We start from the raw sequence: 19,011 nt of genomic DNA, 5'->3' as shown, positions 1-19,011 counted from the left end.
AGCCCGTATCCTTTATCAATGATTGTTAAGACCCATGAGTCAGATGTTATTGACTCCCAGTCAAACAGGAAAGGCTTCAGTCTGTCTGAAAAGTTCAAGGATGCGGCTGGATCATCCCATCAGTACTGCCTCCCAGGCCCCTGCTGATCTCTCTGCTGGGCCGGGGGTTGAGGCGTGCGGGGCTTGAAGGGCTTACGCCTCCTGGGCTGCTGTGCAGGAGTGTAGTGGCGCTGAGAATAGGCAGGATACTGCTGGTAATAGGGCCGCTGGTATCTGCCCTGATGGTGGTACGGAGTGTACCTTGCAGCGTATCGAGGCCTGGAAGCAGGCTTGTCCGCCGGGGCTAGTCCTAACGACCAGGCAGTCTGCCTGTCCTCCTTTTTCTTCAGCGCCTCCTCAGTGGTTGTGGAGAACAAAGAATCCCCTTCAAAGGGCAGGCCTTCGATCCTTGACCTCACTTCCAATGGGAGGGCCGTCGATCGCAGCCACGAGTGACGCCTGAGGACCACAGCCGAAGCCATTTCCCGTGCAGCAGTGTCGGCAGCATGGCTACCAGCATTCATCTGCTGCTTGGAGAGACCGATAGCTTCTGTCTGCAGCAGGGACACCACCGCCTTCTTGTCAGCAGGCAAATCCCCGACGTAGGACGCCAGCTTCTCCCAGAGGTATAATTGATAGCCAGCCATGATAGTCTGGTAGTTGGCTATCCTAAGGCCCAAGGAGGAGATGGAATACTGGCGCCTGCCGATGGCATCGATCTTCCTGCCTTCTTTGTCTGGGGGTACGGAAAAGGGACCCGACCGACGAGGCTGGATCTCCTCAGCAACCAATGAGGAGGGTGGTAGGTGCTTCACCAACGACTGCCAGGTGCCCTGTTTGATCTTATACATCTGCTCAATCCTTTTAGACGTGGCAGGCTGGTCACAGGGCACCTTCCACACCTTCTCCACTATCTCCTCTACACCATCCAGCATGGGGAAACCAACCGTGGCAGGGTTGTCTCCGTAGATCCGATGCAGAAGCTTGTCTTTGGTCTGTGGCGTGGCCGAGGAAATATCCATTTCAAGCGCCTTTGCCATGCGAGCCATCTGATCTGCGTAGATCCGAAGGTCCTCATAGGGGGAGCTGGTAGCTGGCGCCACGTTGTCGTCTGGGGACGGTTCCGACCACGGCTCCGACCTGTAGTCCCCGACACTCTCAGCCTCCTCCTCATCGGAACCAAGTATCGACTCTTCTCCTTGAAGGGGTGGAGGCAGCCAACCTTGCCTCGAGGTGGATGGCCTCGGTTCCGAGTAGTTGAACCCGACAGGGGCCCCCTTCCACTGGCAATGGTAGGCCGGAGGGATGTATGAGGCCTGTCGGTGCCGAGACTCTAGGGAGTGCCTGGAACCGATGCTCCCTGCTTCAGAACAGCGCCGACTCTGAATGGAATACGTCGGAGAAGGAAGAGTAGCTGGAACTGGCGACGGTCGGTTCCGCCGGTGGGCAGATGGGCTCGGATCCGCGACAGGGGAATGATCGCTAGGGTTCACAATGAAAGCACCCGGATCCGGCACCTCTTCTGGAGTCGGCGAGTCCAAGTGAGGGGAGGGCATGCGAGGAACCATCATCACTACCTTGTCTGCCGAAGCCAGACGAGGTGACCAAGAGCGCCGACGTTTAGTCTTCTTCGGTTTCTTTGAAGGGGGCTCCGAAGAGGCCCTCGGAACCGAAGCTCTCTCAGTGGGTGGCCTTTTGCTTGGGCCCGGCTTCAGATCCGACACCTTCTTAGGGGTCGACTTCCCGGCGGCGAGTTGTTGTGTCGGCGACACACCAGCTGTCGGGTCCACAGGCGGCCTCGGATCCGCCCTCTTCGGCTCCAACCCCGAAGCCTTCTTCGGATCCGAACGCACCGAAGCTGCGTCTCGGGGCGATTTAACCGGATCTTGCGCTGGAGAGGCCGCTCTCGATGCCGCAGCACTCGTCGGCCGAGATTTCGACGCCAACTTCGTGGATGCCACTGAGCCCGCTCGGGAACGCTTCTCAGCAGAGGGGCTAGGGGGGCCAGCCTTGGGGGAAGACAACGGAGTACCCTCGGACATCACCTTCTGCCACAAGGAGGCGTTCAAGCAGGCCTTGCGCTCCTGCCAGGCCTTGTGGGCAAAGTTCTGGCAGATTTTACATGCCGAAACGTTGTGGGTCTCCCCCAGGCAAAACAAACACAAATCATGGCCATCGGTTTGGGCCATTTTTGTGTGGCACTGAAGGCAGTGCTTAAATAAGGCCTTCAAAGCCATATTAGGGTCAGGCAAAAGGCGTCGTAAAAACAGTCCGATTTTATATTTACCGAGTCCAGTCAAGATCCAAATCAGTTAGAAGAAGAATAGTCAAGTCCGAAGTCCAAAGTCAAAGCCAAGACAACCACAGGCGCTGGCTGATGTTGCCTCCGTTTGAACCGTTAGCCACATGCCCTTTGGACTTGTTGTCCTACAAGGTGTAGCCTTCTTGGTGGCTGTAACGTCTGCCAGGAGGGTTAGTGAGTTGTCAGCTCTTAGGGCTGACCCGCCCTTCCTTCTATTCCATAAGAATAGGGTGGTCCTGCGGCCATGCCTCCAGTTCCTGCCAAAGGTGGTGTCTGCCTTTCACCTGTCGCAGGAAATTACGCTGCCTGCGTTTTTTCCACAGCCATCTTCCAAGGGAGAAAGGGCCCTTCATACCTTAGACTTAAGAAGAGCCTTGGCTTTCTACTTGGATAGGACAAGGGACTTCCGTAGGAGTTCTCACTTGTTTGTCTGTTTTGGGGCCAAGGACAAGGGTCGCAGGGCATCTTCACAGACCCTGTCACGGTGGATTGTATCGGCCATCAGTAAGGCCTATTCTCTAGCTGGGGTGGTTTGCCCACTGCAGGTCAGAGCCCATTCCACACGGTCTCAAGCAGCCTCTTCGGCACTCATCAGAGGTGTGCCGCTGGTTAATATCTGTAAGGCAGCTACGTGGTCCTCTGCTGACACGTTTGTTAAACACTATGCTATGGATGTCAATACAGAGCAAGAGGTTTCTGTAGCCAAAGCTGTCCTTCACTCCCTGTTTTCCTAAAGGGATGCTGGAGGGTATTATTGTAATAACTGACAATGACACTTTGTGTATATATGTATATATGTATATATGTTTATTGAACAAGTTGAATGTTACTGAACAGTGATTTATTTATTTATTTATTGGTCCTGGTACTAGGACTGGTGTTATATAATAAAATTGAGTTGGATTTCACCCCACCTTCCTTATTTTGTGAAGCTTGGTACTCTCCCATGTGTGGAGGCACAGAAGAACGAAGATGAAAACAGGGTTAACATACCTGTAACTTATGTTCATCGAGTTCTTCTGTGCTGACACACATCCCTCCCTCCTACCCCGCTGTGAATTCCAATGCATGATAATATGATGATTATAACAATATTGATGTTTTAAAGGATTATGGCTATGTGTATTGGATAGCGGCGGCAAGGGAGAACTGAGGGAAGGGGCCGTTGGTCGCTGGGAAGATATGTGACCGTTTGGGCGGGAAAACGGTCGCTGAGGCGCGCGACAAACAGCCCCTTCGGAGCTATAGAAGCGATAAAGAATTCTCCGGCAGCTGGCCTGCGCCTGCGCAGTCCCCCATGTGTGTCAGCACAGAAGAACTCGATGAACATAAGTTACAGGTATGTCAACCCTGTTTTATTTTTCACTTGTGAGAAAAGAGGAGGTGTTCCCTTTTGTCATGATCTGGCTGTGCCAAGAAGACCTAGCAAGGCCTCAGAAACCTGTTAGCAGTGGGAGTAGGCCTGACTACGATTCCCAGGAGCCCTTAGGCCGTTTTGGAGCCCTTTTGGGGATAATCAGAACACAGGGGGCTGGTGCTATATAAGTCTGGAAGAAAAGGCCTGTGTTCTTTCTCCCAGGGAGCAGGCCCGAGGAGGTTTCTGCTAGGAAGAGACACCCTCATCCAGGTAGGATGAGAAGACAGGCCTGGCAGAAAGAGGGACAGTGAGTTTAGTCGCGCTAGGGCCTTCTGTTATTTTACTTTCACCCATCTATATTTGCTACTTCACCTTATTTGCTTGTTTGTTGATTGTTATTAACTGACCTCCCCATAAATAAACCCTTTTGTTTGTTGTTACTCTGCCGGGTCCTCATGCCTGTTTATAGGACAAGCTACAGAGGTCAGAAGGGTTGGGAGGGTTCTCTGGGCCTTCCCAAGGGACCCGACATCCCAGAGTGGTGGCAGGATAAGGTGGCACAACCCCACTGAGGCCTGACACCTTTTGACTACCAAAAATATTATGCTGGGGATCAGGGGACCTACATTAACAAAAGCCATGAAAGATAGGAATTATAATATGGAGGGGAGCTGGATGAAACCAAGTAAAAAAGCCTGGCTGGATCCAACCCTATATGTGAAAACCCCAACTGGTACATACACACACTTTGAGAAACTACAATCAGCAATGGGTTCCACCACACAGCAATACAGTAAACCAAACACAGAGGCAATCATAGCATATGAACGTTACATGCTTCCCTCATCAGTGTATATTTGTGTAATAAGCTTATGTATGAAGCAACCCTAGGTTCCTGAGTAACAATAACAGTGGAAACTCGTTGGTATTCACCATTTCACACAGCTAGCAAATTTTCGCAGCTGAGACTGTACATTGAACAGATTTTACTTATTTATTTTAAGCATTTACTAGCTGCCTTTCTTCCAAAAGTGATCAAGGCAGCTTATGAAGTTAAAAAACGCATAAATATATCAACAAACAACTTAAAAACGGAGATAAAATCCAGCCCACATTCAAAAAGCTGTCCTAATTAAAACAGTCTTTGGCTGTCTCCTGAAGGTAGAAAACGAGGGTGCCAGATGCAGCACCCTGGGGTAATTGTTCCACAATCATGGGAGTGTCACCGAAAAAGGCCTTCTTCTTTGTACCCACCAATCAAGCTTCTTTAGTTGATAGTGGATAGTCAGAGGAGCGCCTCTTCTGTGATCTTAACTCTTGCGCTGGAACACAAGGGAAAAGACTGTCCTTCAAAAACCCTGGTCACAAGCCATGTAGGGCTTTAAAGGATAGCACCAGCACCCTGAATTGGACTCAGGATCAGATCAGTAGCCAGTGTAGTTGCTATGATATCAGGATCCCTCATTCTCAATAGCTGGCCCTAACTAGTGGTTTAGCCACAGCATTCTGAACTAGCTGCGGTTTCTGTGATGTCTTCAAGGGTAGCCCCAAGCATAGTGCATTGCAGTAGTCCAGTTAAGCTGTAACTAAGAGTGGAACTACATGAGATGCACGGGCATGTGTTGGGTCCTGCAAGGTTCTCTGGGAAATGTAGTCTTAAAAAAAAAAAAACCAGCTGCTTCATGAGATTTTCAGCAGGGGAAAATCGCAACCGGAGGGATTCATTCTCTCTCTCTCTCTCTCTCTCTCTCTCTCTCTCTCTCTCTCTCCCTCTCTCTCTCACTCACTCACTCACTCACTCACTCACTCACACACACACGCGCGCGCATGCACACGCACGCACACATACACATGCAAACAAACCTCTGGGAGCTTGGGAGGAGGGGGGAATGATGTAACAGGAGGCAGGAAAAAAGCCAAGGTTTTTTGCACGTGAAAGAGAATCCCATTGTACTTCTCCCAGCAAGGAATCACATTGTGGATTTTCTCTCTCTCGGCTTTTTTCCTGCCTCCTGTTACATCCACTACCACCACTGCCTGCCTCTGAGCTCCTGGAGGAAAACAGAGTGGAGTGGATTTTTGAAAGACAGCATCTCTCCAGTCGAGCAGCTGTTCTTTGTAAGAAAATCCACTCAGCTCGGCCACGCATAATAACCCTCGGCTTTTTTCCTACCTTCTGTTACATCCCCGTTCCCGCACCCCCCCCCCCAAGCTCCTGGAGGATTTTTGAGAGAGAGAATCTCTCCAGTTGCACTTCTCCCTAGCAGAGAATCACATCGAGCAGCTGGTCTTTGTAAGAGTACCCCTCCCAGAGAAGCTTGTAGGGCCTGACACATGAAGAACTCATGTCTGGGGTCTCGTGTAGTTTGGCTGTTAGGTATGGATCACTGGGGCTAGATCTGACTGAACCAGGAATGGAGAGAGTGGGCACACCAACCAAAGCTGGGCAAAGACATTGAGCCACCCACAGCTCTGAGCTTTCCAAGGTGACCACAGGGACAAGTAGTCTAAGCTGCAAATCTGACTTTTCAGGAGCAGTGTAACCCCATCCAAGATGGGAGATTTCCCATCTCTCATCAGCCTTTCTATTAACACAGAGAACCTCTGTCTTCTACAGATTAAGTTGCAGCTTGTTCATCATCATCTAGCCCAATACTGACTCCAAGCACCAGAAATATTCTAGAATATTACAAGAAAAATATTCAAAACACATGACTATTTTTAATGGCACAAATTATCCACAAAGGCACAGCAACAAAACAACATTCTGTTAAAATGCTGACTACTATCCTACAAACATTTATCTGGAAGTTGTGCCAATGCACACTATGGGACTTTTAAAAAAATATGTATGGTACTAGTAGCAGAGCCTGTTGTAAAAACACATACAACAGGCTCTAGCAGCAGGACTTTGGGAGGGCCGAGCCAGTGTTGCCGTCCCTGGCCCCGCAGCCAGCAGATGTGGCAGGAAGGCTGTGCAGGCAGGGAGGGGAGACCCCCATGCTGTGGCTCCCCGCCGGCTCCGCAGGCAGACCTATGAGGGCCGCGGAGCCAGTGAGGAGGTATAGCTCGGCCCCACATCAAGTGAAGGCAGCAGCAAGGCTACACAGGGAAGGATCCCCCCGGACTGCAGCTCCCCGCCGGCTCTGCAGGTCCTCAGAGGCCTGCCATTGACCTCTGACTTTTTGTCCTGGCACAGGAGCTCTGCAGGCCCATAACGTTCCTGTGCCAGGATAAGAAGTGAGTCGTCGGGAACATGGCTTGGCTTTTATATAGTAGGATTATTGCCATTTAGGGGCTGAAACCATGATTTTCATCCTATGGGTCAGGACCCTCAGGTTGATTACAGAATACCACCTACTGAGTCACAAACTCCTACAGAGCCATCTTTTGCTCCCTCTTAGAAGGACTACTGTTTGTGTGCAGGTAGAGAGAGCAAGGATTCTATGCCTCTAGATACTCTTTCCACACACGTCAAGAGGAAGAGCAGACTGGCTTATCAGGATCTCTCAGTACAAATGAGGATTCTTTTTAGCACAGGGAAGCTCAGAGAACACCATGTTCTCTCCCCTCCCCAAGACTGGCCACCTCTCCATTCATCTGTCATCCTGCAACATGGAACTCCCCTCCTTATATCTCTGATTTTTCCTGTTACATGACTGTCTTCCTACCAAGTCCTTGTAGTTCAGTGGGTATCATGCTGCTGCCTGTCCAACAGAGTTGGAACCAGGGCTGTGGAAAGTTTGAAAATCACTGATCAAAACAGAAGGGAATATAATAATCACCAATAAACTAGAATTGCAAGAATATTAAAAGACTCCTTCCCTAACTCTGGTTTCAGGAGGAAAAACTGAAATCTGTGGATCATCAGCAGTAAGATAGAGTCAACTATAGTGATCATTATTTAAACAGGTAAGCATATGATGGCACTTAAATATATCTGGCCTTTCCATAGAGGAAAACCAAGCCACTGCGAGAAAGAAAACACAACAGAGACAAAGCCAAGATGCCAGAAATTGAACAAAATTACTTTCTAAAATGGAAATCATCAACTAAAAAGCCTATTAGTATTAAATTCTGAATGTGCATATTCAGCAAAATTGTACAAGTATCAAGGTAAATAAGCTGTGTAAACATAAACCACAATATTCCTACCATATAATAAAATATGGGACATTCAGAGCTCAACAATACCTGAGGGCCCAATAAGCCATGTGCAAGCACTAATTCACAAGCGACAGCTTCTCTGTCACTTTCTCCAGCTGCTCAGAGATGACAAATTTACTCGTTATGTATAGAATCAAGATGTACTTTAGCAATGTGGAATAACAAATATATTCTGTAATAACTGATAGGATGTTTAGTAAATTTGTAGTTCCCTTATGAAAAACCAGGTGGATGATACTTCTTGGCAGACTTATTAAATAGTTTCTCACAGTGCCATTGGACTGTTCCATTCTACCTTCTGCTGCTGCACAGGAAAAACATATATCCCTCTCCTGTATAAGCCTACTAGCTGATCTTGTGGGGTGGGTGGCAGTGCTAATTTGTTCTCTCAACCAGATATGCCTAAAGTTATGGTTCTTAGGTTTTAGCACATTTTTACAACTACAGCTAACTCAACTTTTCAGTCTTGATTTTGTAACTTATGAAGGCTGTTAAGGTATTACAGGAAGAGAACCATATCACATTGGAAAAGAAAAATGTAGCAAAACGTTAAAGACAGCAACAGCAAATCTCAAAAAAAAAAGAAAAATAAGCCTAAACCAGATTATTACCAGTTTTAATAAAGAAACAACAACAAAGCTTGCTATCATCAAGCTTTAAGGCATTTTTATTCTACTGCAAATTTTTGCCCTGCTGAATACATTGCAAGATTAAGAACAAAGAATATAGGCAACCTAATAATGTTATAATTCTATTTCTAACAAGCCTTCAACTCTGAAAGAACTGATAGCACATTCCAGCCATTCTAACCTGTCTTCAGCTTCCAGTCAATGAGAAATAGAAGAATGTATGAGGATATGGGGCCCCTCTCCAGTTCGATGTCCAGATGATATCACTGACATAAACCATTAACTTAAAAAAACAATTTTTTTTTCCTGGAGAGATAGGTCACTTTTTTAAAGAGTTATTAAATAGCATTCACACAGAACTTTCAATTGGCGGCATGGAGTTCCAGTTGAACGTTTCATATAGTATTTGAAAGAGGAATCATTGAGGCACGTGTAAAGGTAATTGTAAGCATCCTTTATAGTGAAAGATGGAATTTTACATCAAAAACTGAAGTGAATCCATTTCTATAATTGACCAGGACCATAAACGTCCAGCCCTTTTACTTATAGCTAGAAGGATACACACAGTATTTTACCCAATTGCTTAGAAAAAAGTACAAAATTATAAACATCACAAACTTTGAGAATCCAAGCTTAACATGCATCACATGTCCACTAAACCAAGAGACTCTGATGTATGACAAGCAGGTGAACACAGCACACCTGAAATGATTCTTTTAATAACACTTAAATACAATAGAATCTCTGTACTTAGATTTGTATCATTTTGTGCTATGTTCAGTCCACATCTAATCTACATTATCAAACATATAGTGGGAAAGAACTAAAACTGGAACAAGGTAGGCATTGGGCAACCATTTTGGCCCAAGTGCAGAAAAAAATGTAGTGTCTACCAGTAAAAATGTTTGTGTGTCAACAAACAAAGTGGGGACAGATGTGGACTGTTCTTGAGCAGCAAGCCAGGCCCTACCATCACTGCCAGTAACTGAGGAATCCACATTGGACTTGGCTGGTGGCCTACCAGCCAGTGGAGAAGGCAATGCCTCAGTTGCTTAGGTAGAGATCTGGACATGGGAGCCAAACAAAAGTGCCTGGTTTACCACTGGGCACACATGCCATGGATTGCCTACACCTGGTCTGGAACACTGCAAAACACATCTTTTGCAACCTGTCCTGGTGATACAGCATGATACAGATTTTTTTCAGCAGCGGCAGCTATTTCAGAAGTGACTGCAAGTTTAGCTGGGTTCCTTGGCAGATGCTAAATGTATAGAGAGATACCCAAGTATTAAGTCAACTAAAAAAACCCTCTCAAGCTTATCTTTTTTCCAGCGTACCTTTTAAAACTGAAACCAGACATGTGAGAAAACTATCGAACAGTGTGACAACACAAGTAATTGTACAAATCAGATATCCAAATTTGTCTGAGTGCACTCAAACACTCGGCTCCATATTTGCAACCAGGGAGGAAAACTACCAAGCATAATTAGTCTTTGGGTGTGATCTTAAGCAGGTCTACTCAGAAGTAAACTCCAGGATTTTTAAAATTTATTTACTTAGTTCATTTATACCCCACCTTTCTCCCCAATGGGGACCTTATTATTCAGTGGGGCTTACTACGAGGAAAGCGTGTCTAGGACTGCAACCATAGTTATCCACATTCCCACGAAGTTAGATGACTAACATTTTTAATGTGCTACTGACTCTGAAGATGGTTCAAGAACCTCAATTGTTTCAAATGCAGGATTAGACTACTGATAGCTGTGATGACCTGATGGGGAAAAAACAGGGAAAATATGGAAAAATCATTTTTCTCTGAGGATTCTCCTCTCTCTTAAATTATGGGGAACACTGGGGGGAAACCCTTATACTACTGACACACAACTTTTCCAAGAATGTTTTTTGTTTAAGTGTAATTAATTTTGGCACCAATTAATATGCTATAATGTGTTCAATGAAAATACATTCAATGTGATAAAGTTAAGCAAAATATACAAACATGCTGCTACTCCTGCCTATTTTAACTGTATGTGAGAATTTCTGTTCAAATAATACACTTTCTTTCATTTACCACAGAGTTTGTTTTCTACCTTCAACAGTTACATTTCCTACCTCTGACAGCAAAAAATACATATGCTATGACAGCAAAGGGTGCCACAGACTGCAACTCTTTCTCAAATATTAGGTATTTTTGCAATGTTTAATAGAATGCAATGATACTTACACTTTTAAATTCCACAAATATGCCAAATAAAATCCAAGAGTCAAAGCTAACTGAGAGACAAACTACAAGTTGCATTTTTCGGTTCTGGGTTCCCTGGACACAACTCACTTTCCCCATAGTCACAAAACAGCTGAAAGAAAAGGCATTTTTTTACATGCCTACATAGTACATAGGCTGTAAGCACTAAGCACATCCCCGCTCTGTTAACCTGTATCATCTAATATATTAGAGTGAAAAGACAGTAAATGCACTACTTACCATGTTAATAAAGTGTGTTTGTTGCACCTAATTCCTGCATTCTCATCACCACATATAACCCACAGCAAACTTATAGGATCCAGGGAAAGGGAATTCTGACTGGTATTTACTGTAATAATTTGGTTCAAGACTAAGAAATCTTGTAAGCGTAAAATAATTTTTTTTAAAAAAAAAAAAGTTGCCTCTCACTCAGAGTTGAGGGTTTCAGTGGTGAAGTGGTTCACAGGCCACCATTTTGAGGGACTTGTTGAACCTCTGGATCAGAGGCTGAAACTCCCCCCCCCCCCCCGATGCTGTTCTCCCAAGGCGAATCTCAAGACTTTAAAACTACTTTCCCCCAGCTGCTATGTGGCTGCAGGTAATGCACGTTGAAGTCCAGGAACTCAGACCCAACTTATTAAAAATGTAACATGATAGTTATTTTGTAAGTTAATCATGATGTACTTTAAGTTGATAAATCAGTAAAAGTAGTTCAGGTTCAACAGAATGGACCATTGGATACTCACCGTGAAGGGTCCTTCTCCTCTGAGGAAAGGAAGACATCTTGATGGGTGATTCCCACCCTCCAGTCAGGGAGGCAGGAACAAGTTTTCTACTTCCTGTCTTCCTAGTAGGAGTAACCCTTTCTTTCAGTTTTGGCAACTCCAAAAGCAGTTATAGCATCATAATTATGAATACGATACTCTAGAATTGAATAACAAGGAGAAAGGTGAGTAACAAACATGTTAAGGGGAAACAACAGGAAAGGAAGTGAATTTGTCAGGCAGAAGAGAGTGAAAAGACAATGACTTCGGGAGGGGCAAGATGGCCTCCTTTCCTCAGAGGAGAAGGACTCTTCATGGTGAGTATCCAATGGTCCGTTCTCCCTCCGAGGTGGAGGACATCTTGATGGGACCTCCCACAGCAGTGTCATCTGGTCATAAGATATGTTGTAATAATCTTCTGCCAAATGCTGCATCCACTGAGTCGTAAATGTTCAGCTTATAGTGTTTAACACAGATAGATAGAGACGACCAAGTAGCTGCCTTGCAAAACTCTTAACTGTAGCATGTCTGGCAAATGCTGTGCTGGTTGCAGCACTTTTTATTAAGTGAGTAGTAATCCTAACTGGTATGTCTAGTTTTTGAATTTTGCGTGCTTCGATGATGCATGCTTTGAGGTTACTGCTAATGGCAGATTTAGACATCCTCATTCCTTTATTCAGTGAGGATATAGTGATAAATAAGGACTGCTGGACTATCGACCTTGTACTGGTGGATCTTCTAGTGCTGCTCCCCATCTGGACAGACTGGTGTCCATGGAACTGGTTCCATTACTGGAAATCAGTGTTGCTTTTCTTGCAGAAGGCCTGTCATAGTTATCCACCATGAGGCTTTTTAAAATCAAAAATATATTATTGTATTTATTTTTATTGTGAGGGGGAACTGAATGGAAAGATCTTTCTTATTCATAATTAGTAGTTGGAAGGGTCTCAGAAGTCTGTAAGGGTCTTATATGCAATCGACCTCACCGGATGGCGTCGATACTCGGAATCAGTAGACCCATTAGTTTCACAACTGTCATCAATAAATACCTGGCCTTGATGATCACTTGACATCTTCTTTCTGTTCTTTGCCACTGCTTCAGTTAGGAAGAAACAATTGCATGTTGTGTCTAATAGGACTTCCAGATGTTCTAGTCATTGTTTGGATTATAAAGAACTTCTCTGTAAGTTGATCAGGAACTGTAAGCTTGTAGGCGTGCAGAGCATAACCTGATCAGCAAGTTGTCTAGGTAAGTGTGTAGATGAATGCCTTTTCCCCCCTTAGCTTTACATTGGGCTGATCATATTCTTTGTGAAGGCCCTTGGTGTCCTAGAGAGGCCAAATGGAAGTACTCCAAACTGTAGATGGAGCCCTGTTGCGCAGAAATGGAGGAGTCTTCAGTGCCCAGACAAGATCGGAATGTGAGCATATGCTTCTATTAGATCTAGTACAGTAAGGTACTCTTTTGGTGTAGGTCAGCCCTGAGATCCATGAACAACTGACACCAGGGGCTGAACCTGGGTCCTTCTGTATGCAAGGCAGGTGGACTGCCACTGAGCTATGGGCCGTCCATTAATAGAGATTCTGTGATGGATCTCATCATATCCAATCTGAGATGCCTACATTTGATGAACTTGTTGAATATCTTAAGTCTAGTATCACCCTCCAATTTCCGTTCTTTTGGCCCTGTGAAGAATATGGTGTACACTCCTTTTCTCCTTGTCCTGGGGAAGAGGAGGCATGAGAAAGGAGGGATGCACTTACCTGTAACAAGAGTGCTGTCTATTTGGACTGAAGAATTCAGAGTCTCTGTGAAGTCACAGCAACAGTCACTATGAAACACACAGATATCCAAAAAGGTAAACTGAACTCACGAAAACATATAGCAAATAAGCATTAGTTCTTAGGGAGCCACTGGGCTTTTAGCTTTTCCTACAAGGATGCAATCTGCTATTAGAGATGATCAATGGCCTCAATTCATTGCCCTTTGACCCACTCCCTTTATGCCCTAGGATAGGGTTCAACACATTTCATGCTCCCATCAAGGGGATGGCAAAGAGGTCATAATGAACTGTTCATCAGTAGCTTAAAGAAAAAATTGCAACAGAGAATTCTGGTTCTCACACAGACTAACAATTTATAGTATTTGCTGTCTACAGAAAGTGAAATAGAGATGAGGTGCTATTTAATCTGTAGATCCTCAATAACACTAATGATGACCACTGGACCAAAGAATGTATTTGTTAAGAGTTACAGCAGAGGCCCTGCCAGTAGCCAGTTCAATGAAAGTGTGTGCATCAAGGACCTCTTGCCCTGGGGCACCCTTTCTGAGTAGAAAGATGGTTGTGTTTATCTAAACCCCAGTTTTGAGCCCCAGTGGGTGCTCCAAGGTGTATACAACATTTCATACCTTTCCATTCTAGGCACACAACAAACCCACAAGGCAGACCAGGCCTAAAGAATGCAACGAGCCCAAGGCCACAGGCAGGCCTCCCAGGGAGAATGGCATGAGAATGTGGATCTCCTATATCCCTGCCCAACATTCCAGCCACTACACCAAACTGTCTCTTGTTAAAAATGGTGTCATACAGGAAAGATTCCAGAGACAGGATGAACACAATTGCAGCAAGAACTCTCTCAGCACAGGCAATTGTAATGCTGTGGAGTCTGTTTCATGTTTTATGTTGGTCCCAGGATACTTAAAAGTGAAGCAGTTCCACTCCAGTCCACGGTTTACTCATGTCTGCATAAGCTGGCTGAAGGCCTGCTAGACCTTGTGCTCTTTTCTTTGTTTCTACTGCATAAAGTTACTCTGTGCTGATTAAAAGAGACTGAGAACCCTGGGGAGAGCAGGCCCCATTCCCTGGAGTAAAATAGGGGGCTTGTAGGCATATATGGAACCAACAGGGAGAAAAAACTTCCCTATCTGCATAAGTTTCAGTTTCCCTTTCTTTTTCTGGTATAAGTTTCCTTTCTAGCTGCCTCCGAGGGACTGCTAGGATTCCCTTTGTAAGAAATTGTCTCCTCCACAGATCCCTGTTTGAGGGGTGGGAGGCCTAAAGGAAGAACCAGAAGGAGTCCTGTCTCTTCCCTCGGCACTCTGACAAAAATTGGCAGTCTCAGTTTATATAATCAAGTTTAGGAAATCTGGGGATAGCATCACAGTGCCTGACCCAACTGCATTACTCACAAGTAGACCATCAGCAACACTGGACCCTGGGGCCGTTGCTATTTGGTGCTCTCAATGAGTCCTGCGCCCACTGGTTAGCTTTGGATGTGGGAAACCTCTCTGCAGCCACCTGGTGTTGGCAAGGTTGCCAGCTTTGGCAAGGCCAGAAATGGCTGCCGTGGCTTTCTGAGGTAAGATAAGCTAGCTTTTTTTAAAAAAAAAAAGTCTGATTAATGACATTTAGGAATTTCTGGGGTAGTACCATGGGTCTGGATCCTATCGCATTACTCACGAGTAGCCCTCCTTCGTTCGACATGGGCTCTAGAGGCACAAATGACTGTTGAATTTCAGACCGGCTTGGCTGCCCTGCACTGGGTCTTACGCCACTAGACTGGCTTAAGGATGTGGAGAAATCCACTCCATAGCCACCACCCAGCTGGTTGGCAATGTTGCCCTCATTGGTGAGGCCGGAAATGGCTGCCTTGTTTCTTTTGCTCATGGAGGAATAGCGCCTTTTATGCTTCCGGTCTCTTCATGATATGAGTGACTGCAGCTGCGGCTTCCTCGCAGTTTGCCCCACTGTCTCTGGGGTTGTTGCCAGGAAGTGATGGTGAGGGGGGCTTCCAACTCTCCTTCAGAGAGGAATCCATCACGTCCCACATGATTTTCGATCCTATTGTGATGGAAGAGCACATTCTGCTGGTCCATGATTCTGTCTTGCCATGAAATGGCTGCCACAGCCAAAGGAAGGAAGGAGAAAGCTTCCCCTGCAAGCCTTCTAGCAGGCGCGCAGAGAGAAAGAGAATAGCAAGGAGGTAGAGTAGAAAGGAAGAAAAATAGTTGAAAGGCAAGGCAGCACTCGGATGAAGCTGCTTTCCCCCTATTGAGGCAGGAATGAAACTGAAAGAAAGGGTGACTCCTACTAGGAAGACAGGAAGTAGAAAACTTGTTCCTACTGCCCTGAATGGAGGGTGGGAATCACCCATCAAGATGTCCTCCGCCTCAGAGGGAGAAAAGTATTGCATATATTTCAGTTTTTCCCAAAATTTACACACACACAAGTGTCATGGCTTCAAAATTTCTGAAATGTTTACATGTTAACTGTACTCAACATATTTTGCCAGTATTTAAAGATCATCACTGTCTGGCTGTTAGTCCTCAAGCTCAATTCAAATGTGTGTTTTTCTCTGAAGTCTTGAATATTTGCAGGGTTCCTTCAGGACCACCTACTCCTACATGAGCCTGCCGAAGTATTGAGATCTTTCTTTCATGCTCCCCTGCATTTTGAAGAAAGCCACAGAGTCTTCTCTGATGTAGTGCCCCACCTGTGGAATGCCCTTCACATAACCCTTTGCTTGGCACCCAAACTGTTGACTTTTCACCAATAGATTAAGCCTTTTTATTTTCTCTCATCTTGAATCATAGATTTTAACTCTTTTTAACTATATTGCTTCTATGGAAGCTCGCTGGTTGACCACAGGCCAGTTGCACACTCTTAGCCTAACTTACCTCACAGGGCTATTGTGAGAATAAACAGAGCAGAGGGGAATGATGTAAGCCACTTTGGGTCCTCACTGGAGGAAAAACAGAAGAGTATAAATGAAGCAAGATAAAAATAAAATAAAAAATAAATCCTAGACTGGTGTCATTTTAACAAAAACTTGTGTGCTTTTCTGTTGCTTTATGCTAAACTGTTAATCATGACTAAGCTGCATTTGTTTTCATGTTTACTGTTTTTAGTGCAGTGTTTGTTTTTTATCTGGAAGCCACTTCAAGAGAACTTTTTTTCTAGTATATAAATGAATTAATTAATTAAATATAAATGCTTGACCTAATCATGTTTTTGGCTGTAAGAAAAGAGGGAAGTATATATATTCCTTTTTCAAATATTTAAAAAATGCTGCACCAGGAATTAATTATTAATTAATTTAACATATGCAAGAATTAATTTAGCATAAGCAAGAAACAATGGATTTAATCTAAAGTATATCTAACTGCAACAACTGGGTTCAGAGAGAATACACTACCTTTAAAGTCAGAATCTTCCTTAACAGTCTTCTAAACGGGAAAGATGATCTAGTAGAGGTACTTTAGGTATACGATATCCCACTTCTGGAAAAATCCCAGGTGCCTGATAATATAGCTCTAGGGCTTCAGCAACTAAGAGATTCTGAGAGCCCTGGATCTTGCCCTGTATTAGAAAGTTATACTAGTTGTAACAAGTAGTCCTTTGAAACAAACAAGAAAACATCTGAAAAAAGGACCGTGATTAGTTTGCAAGAAAAGACGTGGGACTTGGAAAAGAACAATCTCATAAAACCACCAAAACTATAAAATCCCAACAGATTTTAAAACAGCAATGACCAGGCAGATATCACACAAGTGCTCCTTTCAAGCTCAAGACAACCGAAGTAGTCCAGAATCCATCACATAGATTTTTAAACAATATCTCAGGCAAGTAACTGGATGTGAGTCCTCTAAGATTGATCAGGGTTGCAGAGGCAGGCAATTGCAAACCACTTTGATTAGTCTCTTACCTTGAAAACCCCAGCAGGGGTAGCCATAAGTCAGCTATGACTTGACAACACTTTCCACCATGACCACAGTTATAAATACATAACTCTTACAACCATCTGTCTTATGATCCTGGCCACCTAGAACACTTCTCTCTTCCAAATACTGTTCTCATCAGTCATTTCCAAAGTCTTTCCAAAACAGGTCCATGCTCAACTTGTGCAGTTGGAAAATATAAGAGGGGGTGGCACTGAATAAATCTGGAAAAGTCCCATGGAAAAATAAGTGCATCAACTCTGCTTTATTAAGCTTAAATTTAAAAGGGGCCAACACTTGCCAGAAAAATAAGAGACTAAGAACAAAGTTAATCTCATTTTTATTTGTTTTTTAAAAACAGGCAAAATGGTGGAGTGGAAAACAGCCAAAGCTGCATGAAAAGCACAGCTGCATTATACAGAACCTCTATCACATTAACAGGAAGCAGTGGAAGAACAGCACTACTCTATTATTTTATTTCTTTTGATACTTCATGCCTAGACCAGAACAACTTTGATAAATCTTTTGAAAGTCTGAGGATATCTGGGAGGGTGGGAAGGCTGTGAGGACAGATGAAGTTTTATTGAGAGAGTAATAATTCCATGATGTCTAGATTAGATCTCCACAGAACAGGAGCTCCAGTCAACTGACAAGAGTGTCTTCCCAGTTATCATCACAGTAAGCACGATAAGACTAACATATATAAAAGCTAGAACCACAACTGAATTTGTGAAGATGCAGCAAAAAGGGGGATAGATACTAGGGTTGCCAGCCTCCAGGTGGTAGCTGGAGACCTCCCAGAATTACAACTGATCACCAAGTGACAGAGATCAATTACTCTAGGGAAAATGGCTGCTTTGGAGGGTGAACTCTATGGCATTATACTCTACTGAGGCCCCCTCCCCTTCCCTAAACCCTACCTTCTCCAGGCTCCATCCCCAAAATGTCTAGGAATCTCTCAACCTGGAGCTGGCAATCCTAGTGGATACACACCATATTCGAAAGTACATCTATCAACAAACCTCTCAGGCCTCTCTACACAAGTGCTTCATATAAATAATCACATCATATGTTACAAGCATAAACATTTCTTTTTAAACAGGTGTGCAGTGGGAAACTGCAAGGGCATATGGCAAACTACACATTTATGCAGTTACCATGTGACTGTGCAACATGTTATTTTGCTACATGAATAATGCAGAAAATTGTGCAAAGTTGCCCTAAAAGTCTCCTCTAAAAACTGGCTGTTGGGCGTTTTTTTAGCATGCTAACTTTAAGCTATCTACAGAAGTATGTAGAAAAACTAAGAAATAAAACTAATAAAAAATGCTCCAGAACACAAACACATGAAGCTGTCTTATCAGTCAGAGTGTTGATTTAACAAGGCCAGTAGTGTCAGTTCAGACAGGCAGGGTCTGTCCAGGGTGGAGGTCTTTCGCATCACCTGTCTGATCTTTTTAACTGGAGATGCCAGGGGCTGAACCTGGGAGCTCCTGCATGAGAAGCAGATCTTTCACTACTGAGCCATGGCCTTTCCTCTTCCACAGTGTCTCTCTCTCTCATTCTCCTACCTCAAACTGTAATAATAACAGAAAGACACTCATGATTACTTTTTTACATTCTCTCATATACGCAGACCACTCAGAAAGTGCTTGACTGCACACTGAACTACATGTAATGAAATTAAGTAATTCAATTTTTGCCTCACTGAGTTATTATTAATAACAGAAGCAAGAAATGCAAATGCAAAGTCTTTTGGGGATACAACACTGAATTCTGGAAGGCATACAAC

General features: G+C 44.5%; 1 protein-coding gene across 1 annotated transcript in view; it reads right to left on the bottom strand.

The window, feature by feature from the left end:
• The window catches only part of ROR2 (receptor tyrosine kinase like orphan receptor 2), a 288,338-nt gene that overhangs the window by 231,308 nt on the left and 38,019 nt on the right, over positions 1-19,011 (bottom strand). The window lies entirely within an intron of this gene.

Source organism: Eublepharis macularius, chromosome 8 (assembly GCF_028583425.1).
Source record: "Eublepharis macularius isolate TG4126 chromosome 8, MPM_Emac_v1.0, whole genome shotgun sequence".
NCBI classification, from domain to species: domain Eukaryota; kingdom Metazoa; phylum Chordata; class Lepidosauria; order Squamata; family Eublepharidae; genus Eublepharis; species Eublepharis macularius.
Note: the sequence above shows the minus strand (reverse complement) of the source record. Positions and strands in the feature narration are given on the sequence as shown.